The sequence below is a fragment of the Myripristis murdjan genome, chromosome 16 (genome assembly GCF_902150065.1).
Source record: "Myripristis murdjan chromosome 16, fMyrMur1.1, whole genome shotgun sequence".
Lineage (NCBI taxonomy): Eukaryota > Metazoa > Chordata > Actinopteri > Holocentriformes > Holocentridae > Myripristis > Myripristis murdjan.
This window is the reverse complement of record NC_043995.1, coordinates 26,615,138-26,621,403: the sequence shown is the minus strand read 5'-3', so window position 1 is coordinate 26,621,403 and position 6,266 is coordinate 26,615,138.

Genomic DNA, 6,266 nt, shown 5'->3' with positions numbered 1-6,266 from the left:
CAGTTAGGACGCAGGGACAGGGGAATAGGAGTATAGGCGGGTATGCAGGCCCAGCAAGTCAATTTAATTTCACCCGTGTGTGTGTGTGTGTGTGTGTGTGTGTGTGTGGGTGGGTGGTGTGGGGTGGCCTATTCCTGCCTGTATGTTCAAGTTTATTTAGCAATAGTGGCTCTTAGACAGTTCATAGTGTTATACCTACATTGATTTCAAGAGAGAGAGAGAGTCAGATAAAGCGTATGTCGCCTTCAGATCCAAAGACCATCACATGTGCTGTTCTTACCCCCATTCTCCACCGTCACCACACACACATACAGACACACACTCCTCCCACATGGTAACCTTGTGCCCTTTACACCCAACCTCTTCCCCTTCTACCTCCCCCATTCCCCCAATCCCCACCCCTCCGCAGCCTTGTTCTGCCACCCCCCTTGCGTGTGTGTGTGTGTGTGTATGTGTGTGCATTGCATGTGAGTGTGTGTATGGAGAGTAGCCGATTGACTTATGCCTTCATTTCAGAGCTGTCACTCCTGGCCAAACACCATGACCCCTCAACCTCCATTTTGGAGGCGCACATTTTTTTCTCCTCCCCTCACCATATGAATATAAAAAACACATGTGGCCCAGAGTGTGTGTGTGTGTGTGTGTGTGTGTGTGTGTGTGTGTGTGTGTGTGTGTGCGTACGCACATGTTTATGTGTACAGGTAAATCAAACTGACACAGCTTCTTTGAATGGCAGGAGCTGAATTACTTTTGCACTTCAATTTTGCACACCTGCCATTTATGGCAAACACTGGCCTCAGCATAAACCATAAAAGCAAAATACGCTCTTTTAAGATATGAATCAAAAGCAGGACTCTATCATAAAATTTGAGAACCAACAAAACTATGCACAGCAATTAAGATGAATTACTTTGCTGGTGAAATACTGTGCATTACACAAATATCTGATTATTAGGCCTATGATACAGGCTAATATGCAAGGGGATGGCATGTAGTGCAGATTTCTAGGCATAATGGAATCATCTCTGAAACAGTATTAGAAGTCAACTTTAAAAATGTTTTATTTCAATTTTTTAAAAAAGAGAGAGAAACAAATTCAGTATTCACTATCTCTGAAAAAGATATTCAGTATTAAGGAGTAAAGTTACCAAATGTCCTCCAAAGAACACCATAACAGATGTGTGCTATTAATCATTTTGCAAGCGCGGGTGTCATTTTTAAAATTGTATTGTTCATTTTGGAAGTAACGTCTCTATTCCAACCCTGCGAAATTAAAGTGCGCACATTTGCACATACATGACCGCAGCACCAGCGCAACGTGATCGGCACAGTCTGAAGGTGGGCGGCCATACCAATCAGGTCCCAGCCAGAGGTCGAGATGACAAACACAATAACGCCACAAATACATCACCCCCTGTGCTCTGACAGTAATTGTCCTGGGTCCATGTCACAATTCCCCTGTTAAAAATACAAGGGATGCTCCTCTGACAGAGATGACATGGGCGCCAGTCACATGCATTTAACCCAGACACCTCCTCTATTTGTTATGACACACTTTCAATTTAGCAAACGGGCCCCTCCAAAGATGAACAATGCCCTACGTGGGAGGAGGAAGGCCTAGGAAAGCAGTTTGCGGTGATGTGGAGTGTATAAATTAGTCTTGAGCAGGAGAGGTGGGACAATGGCGGGGATTTTGCTTAATAAACAGCCATTTTTTTTTCTTGTTACGAAGCTTGTTGAATGTTAGGAATACAAGGGCAAGCCTGCCGTCCATCTCTGGGGGATACAGCAGCCCTGCGTAGTTGAGATCGATAGGTGGTATGTCAGATTGAATTGAGGTCACTCTTTGTCTCCCCTAAGAGGTCCCACTTACTGGCTCGCCATCAAAACCTAGCGGGGTCTAAAGTGAAGGGGAGGGTGCGGAGAGGGAGGTGGCAGGACAGCTGTATTGGCCACCCATGTCTTGTCGGAGCAGCGTGCCTTTTTGTCAGGCAACATGTTCATTCTGCGTTGTCCCGGGGTTGAGAGAAGGTGTGGTTTTGACATTGACAGGATCTGTTCTTCCAGGGATCAATAACTTGATGAGATGTGTCAGGACTGTTGTTGCTCAGCTCCATCTAAATGTTAAACGGACTGACTATTGAGGCTGCTCAATTGAAAAAACATGCACATCCTTTATGGTGAATGTGGCGGGAGGCGGGTAGTGTAATAGGAGAGGGCTCAGTGCAGTCCAATGTCAGGGATTGTTCAGGGATGTATGTTTTATTCCTATTTCTATATCCTATTTATCCCATAAAAGTAATTTGGGAAGCTTACAAGTGTACAAAAACATGTAAAAAAACGTAATTCTCATTATTGGCCATCTCACTAATAAATTTTGTGCTTCTTCCACAAAATAAGCACAGGTCTAAAGCACCATCACTCTGATCAACTATTGTCAATTTGCATATCGCACCTTAGTTCTCACCGTCTTTTTGATCACAGCAAAAAACTAAAATGGTGCCCAATGAATGGCCATCCTCATATTATTTATTTAACCAGCTGAGAGGAGATAGTCATTTACAAATAACTTCCTGGAATCATTTGTTGCTGTGTAAATGCATTTCAAAATACCGCGACAAAACCTCAGTATCTTTAATCTATCATAATACGTTGTTTTGTACTGTGATATGAAGTCAAAAATCTTCTGGCTTTGAATGTTGTTTATGAAAGCAGCTTACAATCTGATAAAGTCAGAGTTCATTTTGAGCTTCATCAATTTCGTCTTTGTTTTTTCCTCTCTCTGTGATTTATTTCAGAATGTATGACATACCAGCCGGGCCTGAAACTCCTCACCAAGCAAGCCCTCTTGACACTTGATATGTAGAGCAATGCATCTCCAAAGCTAATATTGTAATGAATTGGATCTGTCTGTATGTGTGTGGCCAAACAGTGGACTGTTTGTGAAGATGTCCCAAAAGCAATACCCCCATTTCCAGAATCAACAGACCCCCATTTAACATTCCCAGATCCCCTGAAATGGAACGTTCATTTTTCCATGGCTATCATCTCCGGCAAAGCATTGCAGGGGAATTGGATCTGTCTCAGCACAGCCCCTTTCCACTCAGATCTCATCAAGGGTGGGCTGGAGTCACCCCTCTCTCACGGAAATTGCTCTGAACGGCAGGAAAATGTGCATCATTGAGGTGCCGACCAAAAACGGCATTGGCCCCCATCGCGAAGAGACACCACCCCCCACCAGCGTTCCTGTTATAAATCCTTAAAGAGGGCCCCCGACTCCAATGTATGGCAACACCATCAATATTGATGTGGGAGAAAGTTCTTCCAAAGCCGCCTCTGTCACAGAACATTAATATTGATAGTGTTGTGCACCAGCCTGGGTGCTGGGTGTGACTCTAAAATGGTAATGGCATCAGGACTGGGGGTTAGAGGCCAATATCACTGCTGAATATGGACATGGCCGTTTAGCTGCAAGCAGTACAGAGGGCCACGCCAATCATCGTGTCCTCACCGTCATTCTGACCAACCAAAGAAGGTCATGTCTGGAGTCACCGAACAACTTCGACTCTTTCACTTTGTTTCATTTGATTTTATTCCCCTAATTAACTTTTTTTTCTTATCCCAAGGCTGCCCCACTAAGATTAAAAATCTGTTTTTCAAGAGAGACCTAGCCAAGAGGGTAGCATGAAGAATCACTTAATGACTTTAGTGTAATGATTTTTGTCTGTTTTGAGGGTAAAGGGGTATTCACATAATGGGGCTGGGATTTCAAAACTTCAACCCTTGCACTCTTGAAGTAAGTGTCTGACCCAGTTGTTCAGCCAAGATAAACCAAAAAAAAAAAAAAAAAAAAAAAACATTGTTTAATTGCTCTATCTGTTGTGGCATATAAAAATGTGACTGTATATTTATTATAAATGTTGCCACATAACGAATCCAGGGCGTTGAATCTACACAGCAATTGTTTCAGCACAATTTTTTCCGAGAACATATTATGCTTTACATACCAAATGACCTGATTTAATTAATAACTCTCTCCACTATGTTATCAGCCTTACATAATTGGCTAAACAAACAACGAAGACACACATGCTTCATTTGCATGTGACTGTGGTGTATCAACCTTGGGGGAGGGGAGTGGGCGCATATATGCACGAATTGGCTGCATTTTATTAACAGTTACCATCAGCCGTAATGATATCATGGGTCTGCTGTCGCGGTGTCCTCTGCTTGTGAAGAGATATGATTACGCTGGGGTTGTTTTCTGGGTCAGTAAGTTAAATATTTCAGAAGGTGTATTTTTAGCTCCGTCTGTTTCCACTTTGTGTATGCTCTGCTCCTCCGTGTATGCGTGTGTGTGTGTGTGTGTGTGTGTGTGTGGGTGTGGGTGTGTGTGAGTGTGAGTGTGTGTATTTGTGTGCATTAGTGCATCTCTCTCACTCGTTCTCTGCAATATCCACAGGCTGCATTTGACCCACTAAGTCATTTTCACATGGCCTGGGGGTCTATCAATTGAATGTTGTGTGCAGAAGGGTGCCATTATAATTGGTTGCCAACTTACTGATAACACTTCCAACAGTATAAAGGCTCTGTACTGGAGGTTGAAGAGCTTTATCCTTGGATGGAGTCTGAGTATTCTCCTCCTTCCTTCCTTGGATTGTATGTTCTACAATGTGATAGTTTCCATACGGTCAAACTTAACTGGTTTTATTTACAACCTGTGAATGCAAGGCTTATTAAAGGGATGGTAAACCCAGTTAAAAATGTGTGTTTTCTTATTTCCTCTGCATTATTTTCATCATCCACCAAGATTTGAGAGGTCCTAAAACTCGATGACTGTAATAAAATGGAGTTTTAGGTGATAAATTTTCACCAGAAACACATTTGTTACTCTTGGAGGGTAATGGGGCGATCACACTGGGTTTTGCTGGGTGAAGTTTCTTGCATGCTTCATTTGGAAGAGGCTACCTTCCGTTTCTTGGTTAGGGATTAACATTTTCTCAGTAGCATGTATAGCCAGTAGTGTATTTTCTCAGCATGCAAGTCATGTTGCATCAAAAAAAAAAAAAAAAAAAAAGGGTCTGGCTTTCCTTTTTGTTTAGAGAAGAGGGAAAGCAAGTGCAACCAAGAGGAGCAGGTTGTGGGTGCTACACTGAGACAATCAAAGCTTCCTACCAGATTTTACATTGTGTGTGTAGGAGGAGTCGATCTTATATAATCTCTCACTGGTTAAGCATCAGTGAATCACATGAATTTGTGGGCCAAAGTTCAGTTGGATTGAACCCGAAGAGGCGAGAGTTGAAATTAATTCAATACCGGAAGAATCTTTTTTTTCTTGCCCTGCAGGGTCTTGAATGGACGTGAAGGGGACACACACAACATTTTTCTATAGCTGGTGTAGATCTCACATTTGTTAAAAGAATACTTTGCCAAATCAAACAGTTTTTTATCATTATAATGTTGCCAATATATGCAAATCAACAAAATGAATGAAAACAAATGAATGTTTACCTTCCCTCCATGTTGCCTGCACCCAGAGCTCCTTGTTCATTTGCTGACAAAAGTCCACTGGTCATCTGGTGGACTTTTGCCAGCTCTAGCGAATCACAGCTTGTACTGTTGCATTTTTCATCAGCGGAGCGAAAGTCTGAATATAGAGTAAATGCAATACTGACATTGTTTTGTCACTAACATGGCAATGTTACCTTGTGAAAACGTGCAGTGCAGGCCCGCTCAAGACTACCTTAACACACACACTGCCCTGTTTTTTTTTTTTTACCCGTCAGCACAGTCTGTGCAGTGCATTCTGGTTGGTGTAGGTTTTCTACCTTTTGAGCCAAAGGGAACTCTACAGGCCCTTTTTTCTGGTCATTTAGCACCAGTTTCAAACATATTTGTGTCCACTGCATAGACAGTCTAGTTTTATGAAAAGACTACCGTTCCAATGGTGAATTATTTTTATATTCCTTTAGCAATATCTCACCACATGTTTTTCTAGCTCACATCACTGTAGGGTTAATTAGCTTAAAGGGAAACATGGCACATGCTGAGTTCGTTATATGTGTGAAATTATCTACACAGCTGAAAAATGCCAATTGTTGTCAACTGGAGCTGCTACACTGGGTGTATGTACTGTAAGAGTAGATGTGAGAGCCTCACATGAACAATCTGAAAAATAAGACTGAAGTCTATTTTTATAGGATATGCATGTGTGAACTGCAAAATGGACAAAGTAAACCCATTGTGATCAATGTGACACATCCTCA